At 44.0% G+C, this 23,031-nt stretch overlaps 1 protein-coding gene across 4 annotated transcripts in view; it reads left to right on the top strand.

The window, feature by feature from the left end:
- Positions 1-12,184: 12,184 nt before the first annotated feature.
- The window catches only part of CLIP2 (CAP-Gly domain containing linker protein 2), a 75,882-nt gene continuing 65,035 nt past the window's right edge, over positions 12,185-23,031 (top strand). For 2 of the 4 annotated variants that reach the window (XM_021551042.2, XM_021551039.2), the window contains exon 1: positions 12,477-12,587. The gene's annotated coding sequence lies outside the window, so the exon portion shown is untranslated. Of the gene's footprint in view, positions 12,250-12,476; positions 12,662-23,031 lie in introns of those variants that run through there. The other 2 variants (XM_021551041.3, XM_021551040.2) reach the window with 2 other exon arrangements.

The raw sequence follows: 23,031 nt of genomic DNA, 5'->3' as shown, positions 1-23,031 counted from the left end.
AAACTTCATCAGAGACCTTGTTTGGCTGAATGCAACAGAATAAATCTTAACATTATCTGCATTCATTCTGTATGTCTCACAGATGGAAATGCAATAGTGTTGTTTATCAACAGTCCAGGATTTAACTTCCAATCCAGGCTGTGGAACTCTGGATTCATTCAAGTCTGCAGAGCATGGGTTTAGAAATATCAGAAGGGAGAGCTGCTGTATTCCAAGCCATCAAGTTCCTAAAGCATAAAGGATGAATTTAGCAAAAGTTCAAGGTAAGGGTGGAGTCTGGTTTGATTTAAAGTGCTCATGATAGAGAATGTAAGAAAAATAACAAAAATAAAAAAGGAGTTATTATCTTCAGATCTCTGTGCATTTTTCTGCCTCTCCTCATGTGTGTGGGTTTTTATTGTGTTGGTTTTTCCTTTTCCTTTCATTCTGACTGCCCTGCTATGACTTGTTCCTCATTTGCTCAGCCCTGCAGGGGAGGTATTCTGAGGGCTAAAATTCATTAGGCAGTAATTAAAGCAATGAAAGAGGTATGTTAATATAAAATATTACATTTCTTCTGTAGTTTTCAAGAGACACCTCTTCTGCATGTGTCATCTTTTAGGAAGTCTGACAGAAAGTAACAGGTAGCATCTTTCTTTCCCTTAAGATTCCAGAATTCACAGGAAGCTCAGGCTTCTCAGAAAGTTTTTGTTAGTGTCCTGTGCAAAATAATTAAAGTTCAGAAGCAGTCAGTGCTGATGGAAAGGCTCCTGAGGGAAGGCACAGCCAGTGCTGGTGTTGGGTTTGAGCTGTGAAGGACTGATGGTTGTTCCTCTGCACACAACCAGAGATGACAAAGGACATCTGCACCTTCAGAGGTGCAGGTCATCTTCTCAGGAAAGCAAAGCATTGCAGAGGATTGTTTTCTCTACTGATAATAAGGGTGGTCTGTTACTGGGGGCACTAGGAAATGGGAGAGGGTGTTCTCTCTGTCTGGGAAGAGATCTCTTTTCCCATTAAGGTGCTTATTCTGGCCTCAGGTGTGGTCCTATTCTAAAAGGTACTTTTCTATTCTAAAGACAGTTTTTCAAGGGCCTTTAGTCCTATTTTAAAGGCACTTGCAAAACAATATTTAGAGTGATGTAAGTTTGGGACATGAACGAAGTGTGGATAGTGGGGAGAGGAATTACCCAGAGAATTCAAAGCAAGAGCCTGTGCAAGTGGCTGGGGTAAATAGTAAGCTGTCCTAACTAAACTTGGATGGATCCCATCCTGTAATGCATCTGTGCTGACTGCACATCTTGGATTCCCCCTCGGAGGCAGTGAGTCCCTGCAGGATCCCCACTGCAGAACACCAGCTGAGTGTTTTCCCTCCTGGGTCACCACATGGACATTCTGGGTGCAGTTTGCCCTTTGTGATCCTCCTTCCTACCATGGCAGGAAGGCTGGAAGGAAAGCAGCTTTCATGCTTCCATCCTGCACCCTGCCCCTCCTTCTTGATGTCCTGGACACTTGCCAGCCTGTGACCAACTGTCCCCAAGAAATATTTGCTTCCTGTTTTTTTTTTTTTGCTTAGCCCTCCAGAGGCCTTGTTTTTCATGAATAAAATATGAGCTGTTCTTCTGGAGCCATGAAGGGAGGAAACCACTGCCAGTGCTTTTTATTGCTGTGGTTGCTGATGCCTCTGGCCTCACTGACAAGGAGAACAGAGAGAGGAAAAGGCTTGAGGGTTTAGTCCAGTGACTGCAGTGTGAGCTGTGCTGTCTGGAGCCAATATTGAGGAACAGCTGACTTTGTAATACCTTATTTCAAGCAGTCTGTAACTGAGGAATTAAAATTTCAGTTTGAACTGAAATTTTTGATGGCTAATGCTTGGTTTTCAGTCTCTTCCCCACCTTTTTTTTTTTTTTTCTTATTTTTTGTCTAGATGAATGTAGAGTTGTACAATCTTTTGTCCTAGCTGTATCACACCTTGATTTTTCTATCAGTTTCAAGAGTTTATCAAGATTATTTTGCATGAGCTTAATTTTTCTTGCAGCTCATTGTCTTGGCACTTTACTCAGATTTAATAGAAGGGATATGAAAAAATAATATTAAATAGTAGTGTTTACCCTGTTGGTTACTGTGCTTGAGCTCCTACTTTGAAGACTTAATGGATGAAGTGATGTCAAATACTTTCTTACCCATATGAGTAAATACCAGAGGTATTTGCTAAGTTTTTTTTTTTTTTTTTTTTTTTTTCTCCTGGGCTTTAGGAACTTTTATTCCCTAAACATCATTTGTCCTGGAGATTTCCAGGCTGCCAAGCAAAGCTTTCATGCAGATTTTTTTTTTTTTTTTTTACTGTTATACTGGTACCAGAGCTGAGATCTGAGACTGATTCCCACACCATTTCTGGATTCTTAATAATTCTCCTAAGACAGTCCCTGAATTCAGTACACATATCAGCTAAGAGCAGGTCAGTTTGTAGGTGTATTTTCATAATTGTTTCCAAGTCTATTCTGATATTTAGCTTTCCAGTTCTGCAGGTATGCTTATCAATGACATTTTGATAGAAACTTTACCTGAATGGCTAAAAACCTCTTTAATCTAGGTGGCACATTTACTGGAAAAAAGGTGCTGCCAATATACATGTGGCAAACTAAACCAGGAAAGTTTGAAATTTCTTGCCCAAAAAGAGAGAAGTTTGGCCTTTATTTCCTTTACTGAGCACATTTGACTTCCTCTTTTAATGACTTAAACAATTACATTTGTGCAGGGTTTATGCATATTAATAAGCATGTCTATAAGCATATGTTTACAAGTTTGTACATGCAGGGTATTTGTGTGTGACACTGTATGAGTTTGGTTAAATACAAGCTGACCACTAGCTCAGAAAAAGATCTTAGATTTGGAAGAATATTAATCCCTAAACATGAATTGCAGATTTCTCTACACCTACAATGAATATTTGGTGATTATTTGATTATTTCATCCACTTCTTAAATTAAACAAAGCCATTCAAGACATTTGCTCAGTATTTCAGTTGTTACTAATGTAAAATATGTTTTATTGCTGCACTAGAGCAGGATTCTTAGGCAAGGTGCTTCCCAAGCAGTAGGGCTGTATAAGCTATGTGCTCTAAGTCCTCTGTGACTATACTGTTCTTCAGAAACATCCCTTTTTGTCTGATCAGTGAATTCCTATTTTAAAACCTCCTGAAATGTCATGGCATAAGGTGATAAAGGTGCTGAAAAGTCACATAATGTTACATATTGTCATTAGGGTGAATGTGAACTGGGCTTGAGCTGTTGCTTTCTCTGCTTTCCAGGGGTTCATCTCCTGTTGATGGGTGATACAAAACCACAGATACCACCTGTGCAGAGTTCTTTCACTGCAGGAGACTTGTTGGAGTGGAACAGAGAAATGCAGAGCTGAAAACACAATCTTTGTTGTAAAATGCATCTGTAGCAGCTTTAAAAATGTGATTGATTGTACAGATTATCTGCCAGAAGCTTCAGTGGGTTTAACTGTGAGTGGATGGTTTGACCTAATACAAGCAGAATACAGCAAAATGCCCTTTATGAACTTCCCTTGTTTTAGTGCATTGTAATAATCACAGCTGTGCTTAGTAAACCTCATCTCAGAATGGAAATATTACTTATAGAAAATAACCTCAAGATACAGTGCTGCAGCACGTTGTGTGTACATATGGACATCAAGTGAAAGGTGTACAGAGGAACCAAATACACCTCACCTGGTCTAGGTTGTAGGTTATAAATCAGTTTATTAGAACTGGAATTTTATGGAAGTGAATGACTGAAAAGATAGCTGCCAGAAGTAGACTTTATTTCCCCAATACATCAGTCAGTGTAAGCAAGGTATTTGACTTCCTTATGCAGCTGGAAAACAGAGTAGAAGGGAAGAGTATAATTAGAAAATCCTATGCTGCAGAAAAGTGGATCTTTATAGAAGAAATGAAGGGTTTAGAAACTAAAAGCTTATGCTGTCTCTTAATGACATCCCACTGCACCTCAAAAAATATAACACTGGGAAAGGCTCGATCCTGATTAGGGAACTGTGCACCTGCAAGCCACAGCACAGCAGTGCACACTTGCTGTGGAGCTGATTAATCTAATTGATTTCCTGGAGATAGCTCCTGTCGGTGGAGTTAAACCTGGATTTATGACTTTTGCTAAATTTGGGTTGCTATTCCTTGTTGAAGTCAGCAGGCTGGGAGCACAGTGTGCTTCCTAGCACCGGGTGCTTGGATGAAGTTTCATGGCAATGGGTGACAAAATCATCTCTCTCACTGAGACGAGCCCAAACACAGCCAGCTGTGGGATGTGGTTGTGTTGCTGTGATTGCAAACTGCTGCTGCAGAGATCAGGCACTTCCAGGAGAGCTGGGTGGCAGCATGTCCTTGCTGGGCCTTGGCTTTGGCAGTCTCCAGGCACACTTCCTGTGAAAACAAACGGCAGAATTGTTGTGGGACAGGTCTTGTTTTGTGTTGGGAATGACACCTGCCTCCTCCAAGCCCACACTGGTACAGGAGAAGTATTTCACTCTTCTATCTGCTTCTGGGATATAGGCTTACAAGATTTTTCTTACTCGTGACACCTCACAAAACAGCACAGTCCCAAGGCAGGAATGATGGAGTGAATCCAACAAGGTTCTACTTTCTTTTCATCTGCTGCCCAGATTGACCTGCTTATGTACTTCTAGATCTACCAGGGACAAAAATTGGTCTTTAAATGCAGCAATATGTTTTTTAGCAATGTGGGGATAGGGAGAGTGAAACTGCTGTGCAAGTTTGAAGTGCTGTTTACAGGGGTTTTCTCTAATATCCTCTTTATGTTTCATGGAATCAACTTCAGGGCTTTATCACATCAGCCCTGTAAAGAAGGATCTGCATGAGCTGGGAATTCTAAGTGGGGAAATTGTTAAACTTCAACTCCTTGACTATTGGGACCTGAAAGTCACAGCAGTATGTCATTTGTAAGGCAATTCTCTCTGGAAGTGCAATATGGCTTTGTTTTATGACCTCGATGTCACAAAGTATTAATAATCCACCTCACTTGCAAACAAAAAACCCCCAACAAGGTATAATCATTTGTTTGGATTTTGAGTTGGTATTTATAGTCTGCTTAAAAATCACAGCTTTTGGTGTGATACATAGGTGTGAATGCAGGGGTTTTTCTGTCAAACTTGCCTGGATACAACAAATAAATGAATTTCAGTCTGTTGGGAGGACAGCTGTTTCCATGACGTTTTAAGCCCAGTTTGTATCTCCATCTCTTTTCTTAGCAGGCTAAATGAGCATTACATGGCTTAATTCATATTTGTGTTTTGCATAAAAAAAAAAAAAAAGGTTCTATTAATTTCTTATTTCCTTTTTCAATAAACATCTCAGATAGTAACCTGCTATTTCTGTTCTATTACCACAAACATTCTTAAAAGTATTGCAAATGATGTGAAGTGAAAGGTACAGGTGAATTACTGACTGGAACAGGCCAGATGCCCTTTGCCCCTGGCAATCCCTGCAGCAGTATCCAGTTGGTGAGTGAGGTCATCTGGGACACTTTGCTACTCTCCTGTCACAGGACATAATATTTCTACATAAAGAAATAACCTCTTCTTTATAAATATTTTAATAATATTTCTGCATAAAGAAATTACCTATTTTTAATAAACCTTTTCTTTAAACCTTTTACCATCTCAATAAGAACTGACACCAGGGATCAGTGGATGATTCTCCAGTACTCTCCTGGTGACAGGATAACAGCCTATTCCATCAGTACTGAAACATGATGTGCAGAGGGTTTGGGCTGGGTATTTATGCTCTGCCCATTACTGTGGTATTTAAATTAGGTCAGACATGGTCTTTGCTTGAAATCTCTCCTTAATTAAAAGTATCCCTTTTTTGGCAGGAAGCAGAGGGCAGTTAGTTGTACTGTTAACAGCCTCCTACCTTTTCCAGACTCCTCCTGCCTTACACAGGAGGATTGCTACTATTCCATACCTCACATACAGCTCTGGCAGAGCTCATTATTGTGAGACTTACATCACAGCCACTACACAAACCTGTTTGGGTCCAGCTGCCTGCTTTAGTGACTGGAAATCAGTGGATTGTAGGTGATCCTGCATAGGACTGTGAGCCTTCAACTTTTCTCATCTGCAAGTTGTTAAAAGATTGTTCCTTCTGTTCCTTGGGATCTGCTGGAAGAGTGTTCCCTTTGTTAAATGACAGTGTCAGAGCCTTTTTAAGGATCGTTTGCTTCTCTGGAGAATTAAAGGCTGAGAAACTGAACTGGATGTTCCAGTGGTCAGTGCCCACAGCCACAGCAGCAATCCAAACCACACCCAGGCACTGCCTGCTGACAGCATTTTAAAAGCCTGGTTTAAATGTCGAAATTGAAGTCTTGTGTCCCTCCCCTTCCCCATTAAACACAGCTTTACTTGTAGGTACTGAAATCTTTTTTGAAGTCTTGGACAGCTCCTGTCCCTCAGCTTTGATCTTCTAACAAGTTCCAGTTCATGAAAAGGAAACAGAATTCTCCTGCCTTTCACAGTGCATTCTGTAGCTCTGCTAGAAAACATCTGGTGCTTCTTCTGGGTCTAAAAGAGTGTTTGTGGCAAGGCCCAAACAACATGGATATAAACAGCTTTTTTCTTTTTTCTCACCAAGTACAGGCTGGCTCCAGTTTGTTACATAACTTATTTGATGAGGTCAGAGAACACAATAAACCTTGACACCCCTGGTGACAACAAGAAGAGGTATATAGAGGGGAATAATTTTTTGACATCCAATGAAAAATATTGATACAGAAGGATATTTGATTTACAATGCACAGAGACTGAGCTTAGAGAGTTTGCAGGCATGCCCATGGCGCTTTGACAACTGGAAAAATGCAGAGTTGCCCAGTTATGGTGGATCTTTGTCTCTCTGGTTTTTGGAGGACTCATGGAACCATACAGGGAATTATCAGAGGTTTATAAAACAGGCTATGCTTCCCCTGATCAATAGAGCATATGACACCACACTGGGAGCCCTAAAGCTGGCTTTCTTCTCTGGATTGAATGTGTATAGAGAGAAGTGCATGAACTGAATGAAGAACATGGTAATGCCTGGGGTCTGGTTACCTGGATTCTGTGTGTTAGAGGGCCCTTGGACAATAAACTTACTCTTCTCAAATTTGATTCCAAGTCTACAAAATAAGGTGGTTTTTGCTCACCTTTGTGGTCAGGAGGCTTACAAGTCTCTTTTATCTTATACCAGCCTGGGTAAATGCAATTGGCAGTTGCCCTGATCTTTGAAAATGAACTAATAAAGGACAGTCTTCTCTTTAATCTTGATTTAGACAAGGAACAAGGTTTAGGGTAATAACAGGAAAAATAAATATGTAGTACTGTGCTGGAATGGTTTGTTCACTACTTAACCTCTGTTTTTTTGCTGTGTTGTTCCCTGCTACCCACGAATAAGATGTTAGGCTCATTACTGCCAAATCTCCCTTCAGTCTCTCCATGCTCTGATCCTCCTGTGTTACTTTTTTTCAGTCATGCTTAGTGTAGATGTTTGATTCTGAAATGCAGATGTCAACCAACACATTTCTGTTTCAGCTGAATGAACAGCTATGTTCACAGATATTTCTCCTCTCTATGACTCATTTACTTCATCTGTAAAGAGGAGCTTCATCTTCAGATGAAAGACTGACGATAATCTACTGACTTAATAAAAGAGCTATTCCAAGTTCTCCACTGCCAGTGTGAATTTGCATAGGGTATTTGCACAAACACAGAATTTCAGAAGGTCTTCACTTAATGGATGCTGAATTTCTCTGAACATCCACTTGCCTTTGGGTTCATGGGCAGGAAACAGCCTTTGTGATGAAAATGGAACTATTTCTTCCATCGTGCAGCGTGATCCATGTTATTGTTTTGTATTTGTGTGGAGCACTGTCCCACATTCCTCAGAATCACTGCTACTGCAGCAAGGTAGTTTACTTTCAAAATGTGGAACAACAGGAACTAGACTGTGTTAATGATTAAATTATACTGATGCTTGGAGTTTAAGTAACAGCTAATGCAGTGATTTCAGTATAGGAAACACACTAAAAAAGCAGTAAGAGCTCCTCTTGATCTTCATAATTAATGAGAACTGCCATGATCCTTCAACATATTTCTACCCACACTTCCTTTTATGTGAAGAAACACACAGGAACTCACAGAAGTCAGCTGGTAGAAAGCCTTTCACAAAGCACTTTCCAGTGCACTGCACAAGCCATATGTGTTCCCCTAAAGGGTCCTGGAGCCAGACTTTGCCCATGTTGAATCCTGGCCAACAGTCTCATTTCTTCCAGTGGAACAGAACAAAGTGAGGCCTTCAGACAAGAGTGTACCCAACACACACCTCTGAGCTATGTGTACCCAAATAAGCACCATCAGCCGTGCTGAGTGTCTCTGGAAGGGAGATGAGTGGGATTCACATCACTTAACTTTAAACATCTCATTTGGCTAGTTCTCAGATATCTAATTCATGGATGGAAGGGTGCATCATTAGAGAGCAATTCATCCATTTTAGGTGTCTGCAGTACGATGAGGGGAATTCTACCCCAGTGCCTGTTCCTATGTACTCATTACATAGAAAGCCTAGACAGCTGGCTTGGCTATAAATGTTGGAAGATGAGAGGTTTCTCTCACCTATCTAGATACAACAGAATCTGCTGGATATTAGAGGCTTTGTGGTGGCTCTGGGTCAGATAACAAATCCCTGAAAACATAATGCCACTTGGCTGAATCATTGCAACTATGCGAGATCTTAATTTTAATTTAAAGACTGTTTATAACAAGTTTCTGAAGTTTAGTCTTGGCCTAGAATGACTAAGGCCTAAAGCAGCCACTGATCCTCAAGATAAGGTCTTTCAGCAGCTCTGTAATCAAAGGGAAAAAACAGCTTTTCTTCAGATCACTACTTTAATCTTGTTCCTCCCACCAATGCTGGAATTTCGTGTTCTGCCCCCAGATGCAGAAGGCTCTTTATAGTGTCAGCCTGAATGAACAGTAGGAGCTTATGCTGTCATTGCAGCTGTACCTTTGAGGTGTTGGAAATCACATAACTGAAAGTTGACAGTAATGAAGTTGTGCAATATTTTCAAATATCATTTCTGCCACCACTCAGTTCCCACAGTACATAGGCAGGGATTTCTAGGCCTGTGGTGGAGAAAAGAATGAAGGGATTCAACTCAAGCCCTTGTTGGCATCTGGGGGCTTGATGTCAGCCCTTCATGTGGCCTTTATGTGAACTGTCATCTTTAAAGGTTGCTGCCTTTGGAGAACAAGTGAAGGATTGGGGCATTAGGGTGGGTAACTTACTGGTATGTGACAAGTTGAGTGTCTCACCAGCTCTTTGTGGAGAGGTGCTTTATCCCTGATGCTGGTGAAAGGTACTTGACCGATTTGGCTCTCTTTATTTAAACAATATAGATAACAGCAAAGCACAAAATGTTTGCTCTTTTTTGTTTCCCTAGGTACAGGCATGAATATTCCCTTGGTTTTTACATTGCATTGTCTGTGTAAGGCTTCTGTTTGTCACAGTAATTTACAAGAAAACAACAGTGAAGTTTTTTAGAGATCCCAACAGCTAATGCAAATACTTGTCAAATCACAGTAATGGATCAGTCAAGTGGAGACAGTTTTGCCAAAAGTTGAGAAACCACTTTTCAAAACAAGATATATATCATATCACAGAAAACAAGAGAGTAGTAGAGAGTACTGTTAGGCAAGTGCAATAGCCCAGAGATGTCAGAGATCACATACCAGCTCTCTACACAAAATTGTTTAATTAAAGTCATTATTCTGCTCACTTGTGTACAATTAACAAGTCCTCACATCTTCACAGGCTGAAACGTATGTGTCTCCTGTGCTCTCCCATATCTCAGGCATGAGTGAGGGGTTCTTTGCCTGCACATAAGCCCCTGTGAATAAATAAATGGTTATTGGGAAATAGCAGTATCTGTGGGATGATAGCATTTCAGCATTTATAGTCATCCTGAAGCTTTGTGACAAGCAGGTACAACAAAAGCTGAGGGACAGCTTTGTGGGAGAGCACTTGAGAGAAGACACAAATTCAAGTCTACAGGCACTTCAGCCACATCACTGCCAGAGCTCTGTCCCTGGATAATCTTTCTTGTTCTCCGTGGAAATTCCCTAGAGAAAGTTTAGTCAGAGAGGCAGATTTGTCAAAATGATTCAAGGAAATGACTGCAAGAGCTGTGGACTTTTTCCTAGCTTCACCATATTGAAGCCAGTGGGCTTGATTCTTCTCCCAGAGCTGCTGTGTGTACCACATACTTTTTGCAGGCAAAATAAGACCCCAGACCTCCTGACCTTCTTTGTCATGTAGACCAGGGCTATAATTTAAACATTTATGTAGAAGTTATTTGTACTGAGAACAGATTAGTGTATATAAAATTGAGCATAAAATTGTACAATTGATCAAAAATGAGGTTTAACTTCTAAGCAATTCTTGATTTGAAATCCTGTCCTGAAGCACCTGAAAATATCAAAGAGGATTTTTTTCCCCCCAGAACTTCTTTAAATTTATACTCCTCCTTACCAAATGCATGTCTGCATGTAATGCTTCTTGTTAGTCTCACAAAGGGAGGTCACCATCATTGCTCTACCACCATTTGGATAGGGAAAGGGATTTGGAACAAAGGATTGGGACTGACTGAGCTGGCAAATCAGGGTTGGAGCTGGATGGAGAAGTGAGAAGTCCTGTTGGAGCCCAAGCCTGATTCAATAGGCACCTTCTCATCTCACTCTTCTCCTGGCACCATACTGTCTCCCTAGGCAACTATAGATTGGAGAGGAGACAAAAATCCTTGTATACAGACTGCAAAGCAATGACTTGAGCTTGGATGTAGGAAAATGTCAGGAAAATGCAGCTAACTAGCAGTTGAAGCAGAGGCGTTAAAGTCAGGTGCTCCAGGTTCTATTTTTGGCTTGGACCAGCCATTTCACTTCTTACTTTGGCTTCCTCTCTGCAAGATGAAAAATGAGGATGCCTACAGCTGCCTCCTGGGACTGGATCATCTTGCTAAAGCCAGGACTGTCAAATTTTATATTCTGGGTGATGCTCAGTTGACCTCAGCTCCATTCTTCTCTGCTTTGGTGCCTGCACCTCCTTCATTTCTAGCTCTGCTTTTTTGGGCTCCCGCAGGCAAAACAGAGCAGCATCACAGCAACAAATCTGGGGATTGCTGCTGGGTGGGAGCCTCCTCTGTTTCTGCATACCCTGGGGCTTTCCACCATAGCATCTGATGTGCAAAATATCCTGGGCTGCCCCTTGGGTGATGTGGGTGTCTGTAGAGGCAATAAAGTACACTGAATAAAGTTATGGCCCTTGTGCAAAGCACTTCCACTCCTGTCTAAATTGGGGATGCAGTTTGAGGGCACAGGCACTAGACAGGTGCTTGAACATGTACAGAGAAAAGCAGCAGAGCTGCAAAGGGAACTCTGATGAGTGGCTGAGGGAGCTGGGGATGCTCCTTTTCCTGAAGAAAAGGAGGCTCAGGAGGAACCTTCTCAATCCCCACAACTGTCTGACAGGAGGGTGCAGCCAGGTGGGGTCAGGCTCTGCTCCTAGGGAACAGGGACAGGACAAGAGAAAACAGCCTCTAGTAGCACCAGGGGAGGTCTGGTTTGGATATTGTGATTAATTTCCTCATCAAAAGGGCTGTGAAGTCCTGGCACAGGCTGCCTAGGGCAGTGGTGGAGTCACAGTCCCTGGAGGGATTTAACAGATGTGTAGAATTAGCACCTGGGGACATGGAGTAGTGGTGGACTTGTCAGTGCTGGGGGAGTGGTTGGAGCCTATGAGCTTAAAGGGGTTTTAAGCTAAACATAATGATTGTATGGTCCTGCTCCGTTTCATTTATAACAGCTGTATCTGTTATAAATGCAATATAACAATGCAATGTCAGCCCGGGCAGGGCTCTGGGAGAGAACAGAAGGAAGTGGTGAGTGCCAGGTGACGATCACCACCTCAGCCCGGCCATCCTTGCTTTGAAATGAACGCCTTTCCAAGGCTGCAGGTGTGTTCTCTTTGCCGCGTTCCCCGTTAAATCCTGCCTAGTTAGGCGGGTCTCTCCTTTTTATTTACTGGAAGCACCTCCTGCCCTTCTCCTCTTGTATCAATCAAAATCGCTCCCACCTAAATTCAGGTGTGCCTGAGGAGCTCATCCTTCCCAGCGCCGCGGGGAGGGAGGCGGCCGCTCCAGCGAGCAAAAGGTGATTTTAAGATTATTTCGGACTTTAGGGCAGGAGCGCTCGGAGCTGCGGGCAGCCAGGAGGAGCCTCCTCGCTGCCTTTCCACCCTCCCACCCGACTCCGGGAGGCGCCGGGGCCCGGCAACCAGGAGGATTTCGGCGCGGGGCGGCCCCGGACCGGCCCCTTTGTTGGCGCGGGCCCGGCCGGAGCCGGAGCGGCCCCGCAGCCGCAGCCGCCCCCGCGCTCCGAGCCGCGCCCACAGCCCGCCTCCCGCTGCCGCCCGGCCGCGCAGGGAGTGGCAGGGCGGCTGCCGGCCGCCTCGTATTCTGCGGCGGCACCGAGCCCCGAGCAGCCCCGGGGTAAGGGGGACACGGCGGGAGGGACGGCAGCGCCCGGCCGGGCCGGCACAACAAAGGAGGGGTGGACGGAGAAGGTGCGGGAGGAGCGCGGGCAGCGGGGATGCGCCGCTCGGTACCGATGGGCGGCCCGGCCGCCGCGCATTGTCCTTGGCTGGGAAAGGCACCGAGCATCCTCGGCGGGCCGGCTTCCCGGCTGGATTGCTCGGTCCCGGCGGCGGGAGGGGTTCGGGCCGAGCACCCAGCGACAGCCCCGGGCAGGGTGCGGGCCGGGCGCTCGCCGCTCCTGGGTCACGGGGAACGCGCGCCTGGAGCGGCCTGATGCCATGGAGACGGAGCTGGGGGTGGGTGTCAGCATCGTGCCGAGCGAGTTTTGGGTTGGAAATGGGAGGAAATTTGTCTTTTGTCTTTGGGAAGCTTGACTGCCTGCTGCGCTCGGTGTCCTCGCTCGGTTTTTCTTGTTTGACGATCCAGATAGCGACATGAACCACATCCTGCAGGATCTGATGTGGGTTTTTTGTCTGGTGCAAGATGTGCTGCTGAGGAAGGCCCAGGCTGAGCTGCTGGCATGGGCATAGTGCTCAGGTTATGAGCAAACAGGCAGATGCAGGAGGGCTCTGCCCCCTGCATCTCCTGACACAGAACAGCAAAGCATGTTCGGGGCAGCATCCAGGGATGGAGGCAGAGGCACGAGCTCTTATCTCCACAGTATCGAGACAGGCTGCAGCGGCGTTTTGGAAGCACTGGGAGACAAAGCACTGTGTCAGCACCGAGTGTTATTTGCTGCTCTGTTGAGCATCAGTCTCACAGGCCTGCAAACCTTGTCTCAGAAACTCATCCTGCTGGAATGGATGTCAAGTTTTACCACTCCATCCGCTACTGCTGGCTAGAAGTGTTTCCTTGAGGGTGACTTGCAACTCAAGAACTGGTCTGCACGTGGACAGAGATGTATTTGGGGTGCCTGGCTAGGCTTGTTGGCCTTAGCCTCTGCCCAGCTGCCTGGTAAGAGCATTTCTCTCCCCGTCAGTGCTCCGAGAGAGCCCTGTTAATCAGCACGGGTCTGTCACTGCTGCTGTGGTGATGCTTTTGAACATAGTGTAGCTCCTGATCTTACAGCTGGGTCTGAGATACAGCATTTTAAGAAATTACCTGCCTGCTGTTAGAGCCTGCCAGGGATTAGGAAGGAGGGAGTCTGCGTCAAACAGCTGTGTTCTCATGAAAGTTGTCACTGCCTGCCAGAAATCTCTGGGAGTACAGGACTTCAAAGGCTCGGCTCTGAGACACGGCACAAGTGACAACATTAGCACCAGCCACTGCAGCACAGCAGGGAGAAGCTGTGCTGGAGCCTGTCTGTCATCCCAGGAGCAGAGATGTGGGGCCTCCAGTTAAGAGAAACCTCCTGTGCTTCTTTAGGAGATGCTCTTACAATGGGATTATCTACTGAGGACAAGGGTTGGTATGGGCTCCTCTAGCCTTGGAGGCTGCCACAATCTATTCTAGCAAGGAGCAGTTCCTGGTGTGTTCCCTCTCTATCCCCACTTGTGCTTTTTGGTTTGGCAGAAGTGATGGAGGACCCAGAGGAGGGGTTTTCTGGTACCAAGGATGTGGCTCTGTAAGGATATTCCAAGTTGATTCTTCCATTGTTATTGGGTGGTTAAAATGGATCAAGGCATGTGTTCCACCTCCTGATTGAGGCTGTTGATTTTTTTTATCAAAATGCTGCCTCTGTCCATGAAACTTGGGGAAATTAATTTTTTTTTTTTTTGAGAGGGTGTTTTATAATTCTGGAGACAGTATATAAAGCGAGTTCCATACCCCAAGTACATGGTGGTGGTACCACTTTGCAGAGAGTACAATGCATGGCAAGGTTTAGATACTTTTAAAGCTGTGGGAAAGCCCAGGTATGGGTAGCTAGACCTGAATGTGACTTGTGTTAGACACTGGTGTGCACTTACCTACAGAGATATCTGTAGATATTTATGGAGAGATCTATTTTTTCATGAATGCCTTTTATAAATACCTTGTGACTCTTTTCCTCTCCATCTTCCAAGGGCTCAAGAATGACCAAGGAAGTTGCTGACATGAGTTGAGAGCACTATTTTTTCCTCTGTTGCTGACTTAAATGCCCCCAGTAATCAGTCTCTGACTGTTACTCTTTTATCACTGTTCTTGTGGTATTTATGGTAGAATTTCAGGTCTTGTTAGGCAGGGAAAGCAACTTGGATGATAGTACTGGTGATGTCAGACTCCAGCATGGTTTGGGCTTTGTTTTTTTACTGCTCAGTTTTTACAAACAACAATATTAAGTTGCTGAATAAAGATGAACTGTCCATGAAGCCCAGGTTAGAGTAAGGAATTGGGTTTGGTCTTTTTTGTGTCCTACTCCATTCCTGTCTTCTCCATGTGGGTCCTTCCTATCTCACCCACGTGGAAGCTCTTTCTCTGTGGCTGACACTGCTGGAGACACACAGAATTCTCAGTGTATCATTGTACAAAGTCTCTTTCTGCAGCACCCCCGTGCTCTTGGAGCCCTTCCCTGCTCTGCTGAGAGCAGTCTGTGTGCTCTGCTGAGTGTTGATGCTAAACAGGACAAAGCAAATGCACTTCCCTCATAGCTGGATTGAATTTCTTGCTTTTATGTGATTATGCAGTAGCTCTTGTTGTGGAAAAATTACTTCTATGCGTGTGACTGAAACTTTCTCCTATTCCTGAAAAAAACTCCTGTTGAAACCTTTTAAATAAAACTTACAGCAAAGTACAATGGTTCTGCATCAGACTTTTTGGAAATCATCCCATACACTGGTACAGCTTTTATTATCCCATTCTAAATAAGTGAAACTGTGTCTATAAAACAGCCATGGCTGGTTCAGATGCAGCATAAGCAAAGAAAGATGTGTGAAGAGATAAAGCCAACTTTGTCATATTTTTGTTGCTTTTTTTTCTTACTTCAGAAGGATGGAATTAAATATGATGCTGACTTGAACTGGCACTTAAGTAAAGTGATATTTTCATTTATTTATTTCTATTGAACTGATCTTTAATCTCCTGCATAGTTGCAGAGGAATGTGACACAGACTGGCAAAATTCCATGTTGCAGTTTTTGAGCCTGTCATGGAGTCTCCATCTCCTCATCCCAGTATGCTGAAGCACAAAGGGAGTCTAAACTTTGGTTTATTTTGAGAGTTTATGCTCTGAATTCTGCTGTTGATTCCCTTGATAATTCCATTTGTGCCTGTGAAAGCCAAATGATTATTTTTGAAAATATTTATACTGTGTGTCTATAAAATAAACACTTCAGAAGGACTTCCAAGTGCTTTGACGGGTTAGTTATTCAGGGAGATTGTGGTGGCATCTCTGCCACTGTTTTTCCAGAAGTCTTGAGAAAAATCGTTTCTTGCTGTTTCTCTCAGGTCCAAAAAGGATGTTGTAATTCTGACCTCCTTTGAGGTTTGTGAATTAAATGCTCTGGGGATGTTGGATATGTGGATCTTGGAACTTTTAAATCCCTTTCTGCTCCTTATAAATCCCTTTCCTGTGCTTTCCCACATGCTTCCTTTAAAAAGGTAATGCAAATTAAATTGTATTGCCTGTGCCGGAGCTCTTGGTCAAAATTAATTCTATTTTATTTTACTGAATCACTTGCATAGTGTAGTAAAGACCATGTGGATATTGGTTACACTGGAAAGATTTCACAGAAACTTCAAAAAGTCATCTGATCCATCTGTCTGTTCCAGATTGGATCTGTCTTCACCTGTCATTCAAGGCAGAGGTTTGAAGATTTTTTTTTTTCCAAAGAATAATGTAGCAGTGAAGGAATTTGCACAGCCTCTCTGGGCAGTCTGGCTCAGTGTGAGCTGTTTTTTATAGTGCATGTTTTCCCCTTTGTTTTGCTGTTGTCATTGCCACCTTGCCTCTCTGCTTGTTTCTGTACAAAGGACAAAGGTGTCTGACAAAAAGCAACACAATTTCTTTTGCAGGATGAACTTCTTTTGTAGCACATCCTCTGCTGGGGCAGCGAAGGCTTCCAGCTTCTGACATAGTCACTGACAGAGGGTTTCTCTGGCTGATCTGTTCTTTTTCTTCCTTTGGCATATTCCTCCCCTATTTATCTGTTGCATCGTGCATTGACAACTTCTGTGTTCTGTAATTAGTACTGGAAACTTTTCAGGAGCCTGGCAGGCACAAAAAGCAGCTGCCTGTTGAAACAAACAACATTTTCCCATTCTTTGTGAACACTCCCATTTGTGACCTGCAAGTTCCTCTCCTGGATGCAGGGTCTGTCCTGCCTGCAGAACAAACCTGCCTAGAAAATGAGACCTCTCCAGTTGTGTTTAATGGGCTCTGTAGCCTCGTATTTGGCTGTTGTATGTCCTGTACTGTGGCTCTTATCAGCACAAAGCTGGCCCTAGTGAGTTAAGCCTCCTCCTTGGCTATATTTAATTTAGCTGTTTGCTTTATAACTGAAATCCTTACTATGCAAATTGGAGCAGGTCAGTCTGCAACCTTGGATAAGTGCCTTTTTTCTTTTTTTTTTTTTGTCTCTGGACTCTTTTTTCCCCAGCTGGTAAGTTTGGCATGTTTAGCTGATGACCCATCCACCAGCCATCCCTAATGGAGATTTAATGATGGACAACATGGCACAAAAATGCAGCCTTGTGTGGGATATGCTGCTTGAGACAGAGGATGCCTGTTGGAGGAAGGATATTTTGCCTTTCACTCTTTTATGTGCCTGTTTATGTGGGATTTTACTGGGGCCTGTGTAGTAGCTTTTTGAACTAGCTGAGTCTTATCCATAGGAAAACTTTGTTTATATGTGTACATATATTTACGTGTATTTCTAGTAAATGATTCTGGCAATATCAATGCCTCCTGCAAGCTTAATCTTTATGTCTCTGAAGCATCTGCAAGCACTATTCCATTTTTTATCTCAGAATCTCCCCAGAGCACATTGGCTAGGTACTGGGAAGGTGTAGGAGCACTTCAGCACACTTACATGGAAATGTCAAAGTCAGATGGTCCTTTTTGGTGATCATATGATTCAGGTTTATGGAGTGCAGTGATGCACTCTGCCTTAGGCTGCCAGCAGCTTTGATTGCCATTGCTAAAAGCGACAACTCAGTTTTCGCTCTTCCTTTTTGGCCGAAACATGACCAGTTTGAGTTTGAGATGTTGTGCCACTGCTCTGCATTGTGGTGTAGGGAGGCTGCTTTTGTAAGGGCAGATGAGATCATATCTTGATCTCTGTACAAAATCATGGTTGTGGCTTTGCCTGCATTAGTGGTATAGAAAGAGCCTGTTTCTGTGGGAAGGGAAGGAGCAGCCAGGGACACGTGGTGACTGTAAAGCTCCAGCTGGAGCACGTGGTGCTGTGCTACTCCAGGAGTATGGTGGGCTGATCCATCTGTCCTTTTTCCCTGCTTGCAGAGTGCATCGCTCTTATCTCCAGAGATATGAACAATTACATTTTATTCTTAGCACTGATCTGTCTATCCAGACCCTTTCCTTTTGGCTATTGGCAGCTGCACATCATGGACTGGTGAGTGTGCTTCTCAGTGGCATGGCAGTGTCTGGATGGAGCTGCTGATTGAATCCCAGGCTGTGGAGCATCCCAGCTCCTGCTGGGTCTCTGCTGCTGTGGATGGACAGCCTGGCCCAGATGTGGCAACCTCTCGTGTTCCTGACAGCCCAGCAGCTCCTGCTGGAGTGGCATGTTGAGTCTCCACACCTGCTGTGCAATCTGCCTGCACAGGGTGGGGATTGATCTTCTCACCCCCTAGGAACTGCAATCCCCAGCCTCCCTGTGTGTTCCATGCTAGGGAGCCATCCTCTGCTGCTGCTGTGGCTTTGAGCTGGGATCTTGCCTCTCTCCCCGTGGTGCAATCCACAGTCATCTTGGCTTTTGCAAGGCAGGGTGTGAGGTGTGCAGAAAAAAGGATTTGTGTGGCAGGAGGAGATAACATATCAAATCGGACCTTATCTGTCAGTATTATAACTTGTCGCAATTATGATTTTGGTCATTGATAGGGATGTAATTTGAATATGATAGGGGTGTAATTTGAATAGATGTGTTCCTTCTTGTACTTTAAGGTCCATGAGCTATCCAAATTCCTGTTGTGTGAGATGAGTGAGGTTACAGGTGGTAAATTACAAAACTCCATGATTAACCCACACTTACTGAAAGCAAACTCCAGTTGCCCCTTCCAACCCAACTGGTTCTACCATTGCCTGTATTTACTTTTTAACTTCCCTCCTGTTACACCCAGTGTGTCAAGGTGAGTTAATTATTCTTTAAACTTTTGTGAACAGTTGCTTTGTTTGAAGGAATGAGATGATGTTAGCTCATAGTATTTGGCATAAAGTTTGTCCCTGGCCTGGTGAGATTGCCTGGGATGCAGCCTTGCACTTTGGGTTGCCCATGTCCAGAATAGAGTTCAAGTGAGGAGGCTTGGAGGAGGTCAGCTGAGATGGAACTGGGAGTCTCCTGTCTCAGGACTTCTCAAAGGAGAGCACTGCTTGCTCCAAATGGCACAGAGGAGGCAGGCAAAGGGCAGAGCTGTCTGCTGGGAGCTGGGCACAATGGGAGGGTGTCAGAGTGTGCAAAGGGCACAGGAGGTACGTGGGCAGAAGGTTGGCTTGGATAAATCGGGTCTGGCAACTGCTGGGGGCTTTCCTGGGCAGCAGAGGCTGGAACTGGAATGGACTGTCTTGTACAGTGGTTTCAGAACCAGTGGAAAGGGGCTGCAGCAGGGGCAGGGTTGTGCATTCCTGTCCTGCACCCCTGCCTGAGGTTTTGGCAGAGGCAGGGTTAGGTTTCCCTTGGTGTTTGCACTGGGGTTGTTCTGAGGAGGTTCTGTAGATGTTACACCTGCAGTGGCTCAGGGTAAGGCTTCTGTTTCATCCTGGGATGATCAGGTCTCCATCACAAAAAGGATTGCATTAACATGGTGCCTTGTCCTGTGCTCTTCAGAGTGTGTGCAGACACTGGACAGCATCAGTGGAGCACAGTGGGACTTTAGGGGCAAGCCCAGAGTGTCCCAAGGTACACCAGAAACCTGTTGCATCCTAGTCTTATTAACCAAATCATCTGCAAGTTTAAAGTGGTTACAACTGCAGTGCCATCAGACAGGCTGGTTTGCACAGCCTGCCTTGTAAAAAGCAGGGAAAGAAAAGGGCTGAAGGGACCCAGGTCCTGGTTTTGTTTCATAATCAAAGTTCAGGACAGAGGTTAGATTATAGAAGTGCACAAGTTAAAATATATGTATTAATCTGAACTCCAGTTAGTAACAGATAAAGTGCCAGAGTGAACTTTAGTGCTATGCTAAACCAGCAGTCAAAAGCCAGGAAATTCCAAAAGTTCAGATCCTTCTGCAGCTCTGCACAGCATGCATAGCATGGCTGGGTTGTTGTATAGCTCATATTTAATTAAAGAAATTGTTTCTCCAGCAGAAAAATACCAAGCCATTGTAATGGAATATATATGTCATGTATCGGTGTGTCTCCTGCTTGTTCTCCTCATGTTTCTATTCCAGATGCTGTTTTTGACAAGTAAGACTTTCTGTGAATAGGGAACTTGGATTTTATCAAAGCCTCCTTCTCTAATGGAATAGAGTGGCAATAAATCAAGTTTGAGCTGACCTGCAGGACACCAGTTGTGAAACCTCTGTGTACATTGTGTTCCCTTCCCGTGTGAGCCTGCAGCTTTGGTGTCGTGTCCCAGTGAATCTCTGCAGGGCCACTGTCCCCTGCCCCAGGGGTGAATTCTAGGCAGCAGAAACTCATGCAGAACCAAGACCATGTCCAGGATTTTCCCCACAAATTAGAGATAGTTGTGCTCTGCAATTAGTACAGAATTGTTGCTATCTGCTGTATCAGTGCTCAGGAGGCATTTTGCCAGCGTGAGAAGCACAAGCTCATCCAGCCCATAAATTACTGCACAAGTTATGTGATTACTTCCTTGAATGTACTTGAGCTTTTTCTGCACTTTGCCTCAGGATTTGCATTGTGGTTTTTTGAGTGCAATAGGACGGTTTTGCATATTGTTCCTTTAAAAAAATCTTGCTTTAGCAGTAAATCACAGGATGTTTAGTTTATCACAGAGGTTAGAATTAGTTTTAAAAATACCTGAGCTTTTATTTAAAAGTCCTCTAGGCTTTCTCATGGCATTCTGTGCTAATTATTCCAAAGCTTGAGTGAGCAAGAAGACTAAACACATCTTCTGTAGAGGTTAACAACACTTCACACTTGTCAGGGAAATTATGTAGTGACAATGGAGCTTTATGGCTGAAAACTTATTTGAATTCTTCAAGATAGAAAAAACCTGATGGCTGACAGGATTCCCTGGTTTTCCCTGCATGTAACTGTGAGCAGAATGTTCCTTTCATTCCTGCAGTACTCTGTCTCCATTCCCTCTATGGGAAAAGGAAAGGTTTTCTTGGAAGAGGAGTCTGACCTTAATTAAAAATGAGTGTCTTTCATTTCCTCTATACTCCAGTTAAGTTCAAGGATTTACTCCTAATCTGCCACGTGCTTCAGAAATGGGTTTCTGGTGGCTTCTCAGGAGTAACTAATCAGAGAAGTGAGAAGGGAATGGCACAATTACCTTGGATCGGATGGAGCATCTTAAGGAATTAAAAGATAAAATTGCCTTTTCTTCTCAGTATAATCTCTGTCTCTATCAGCAAAGCTGCAGTTTGGTGGTACCATATCCTGTCTCTGATGGGATTCATTTCCTGTCCCTTTCCCACGAGACTGAGTGCTTCAAGTCTGGCCCTTGGATTTGGATTTCAGGCAAAATTCTGTTCTTGAGATCCCTAACCCATCTTTGCAGCCTGGTCAGTGCTGTGAGCTTGAGGCACCAAATCTTGCTCTTGTCCCTGCCCTGGGACACTGGCACTAATGCATCCAGGGGGATTTGATGCCTGAAAAATCTCATTTTCCTGGGAGTGGGAAAGGTGCAGAAAAGCTTGGAAATATGGAGTGGATGCAACCAAATGCTCAGAAACAAGAAATAACTTAAAAAAAAAACCAAACAAAAAAAACCAAAAATAAATCAGTTTCTTTAGGCCAGTAAAAGTTTTATATAAGGCCTAATAAAGGAATACCAGACTTGGCTCTGAAAGCTTTTTCCCTTTATTCTGTGTGCTTATTGAAGTGAGTGAAGAGCTCCCCCAGTGATCAGGGGATCAATTTCTTCTCTAGCATTTTATCTTCAGGGAGATGTTGAGCTTCACATACTGAACATTTACATCAGTGCCTGATGCTGAAGGTCTCTGCCCTCAGCTGTGGTGTTTTCAGAAGGGAAGCAGGGGTGGCTCCAGGGCTGTTCTAAGGTGGGTTTGCTCTCACCCAGAGTCTCAGAGGCTCTGACAAAAGTCAGAGGATGAAACTCATTGATTATGAAGAGAATGACAGAGATCAGGGGATGAAACTCCTTTGAGGCTGATGCAAAGAGTGTTCGTGTTGATTGAGGCAGGGTAGCCCTGAAAAGGGCTGAAATTCCACTTGCAAACGTGCTGCATCCCAAACCCTGGTGTTCCTCATCTCTAGCATGAACGTGAACAAGGATGGAATAGTGTTTCAATAATGGCACAAGCAATTGATTCTCAAAAAGTCATCTTAGATGGCAGTAGGTAAAAACAGAGACCTTCGTGTCCTAACCTTTCCCTATCCAAATAGATGGCTCCGAAGTCACTGATTATTTGCATTAAGTCAAAATTATTTTAGAAAACCATGTTGTCCTGCTTCTCTGCGTTGTTGTTATAATTAACCTTTCAGACAACATGATAATGTTGATTTCCCTCAGTCTGATAATTAAATGTTGTTCTTTACTTTTTTTTCCTATAGGCCTCATCCCTAAAAAGGTCTGTGCATCTCTGACTGAAAAATTCAAATTTAATTTCTTACATGTGAATTTTCAAGTTTAGAAAATTAGAAACCTAAATCCAGACCAAAGTGTTAGAGCAGTATTCAGGTACAGCTGGCTGGAATTCTACATGGGTCTGCTCTTACAGTGGAATCTCCATGCCTTGCCCAGGGCGTCTCGTTGGGTAAACACTTCTTACATCCAGACCCAGCCAGAAGGAAGCACCAGGCACAGGATGGGATTCAGGCCAGCTCAGGCTGGTGTCTGGAAACATGTTCCTGTGTCTTGCAGGTGTTGTAAGTCGAGGTGAAGAGATCCTTATTTTGTGTCTACCCATGAGGGCTTTCCTCTGGGGCGTGTGCTGGGCCTGGGTGTCTGCTTTGCACTTATTGCCATCCTGAGTGGATGTTATTCCATCTGGCAAGCAAGCAGGTGCTCCTGTGCCTTCCTGAGGGTAGGAGGGATGGGTGAAACAGAGGAGCTGTCTGTGGATAAGCTGTATTGCCAAAGACTTTCTCTTCCAGACCTTAGTTTGTGGTTTTTCTCTACCACATTTATGAAATAATTGACTCTGAGCACATCCAA

This window comes from Lonchura striata, chromosome 20 (assembly GCF_046129695.1).
Source record: "Lonchura striata isolate bLonStr1 chromosome 20, bLonStr1.mat, whole genome shotgun sequence".
Classification (NCBI taxonomy): Eukaryota; Metazoa; Chordata; class Aves; order Passeriformes; family Estrildidae; genus Lonchura; species Lonchura striata.
Note: the sequence above shows the minus strand (reverse complement) of the source record. Positions and strands in the feature narration are given on the sequence as shown.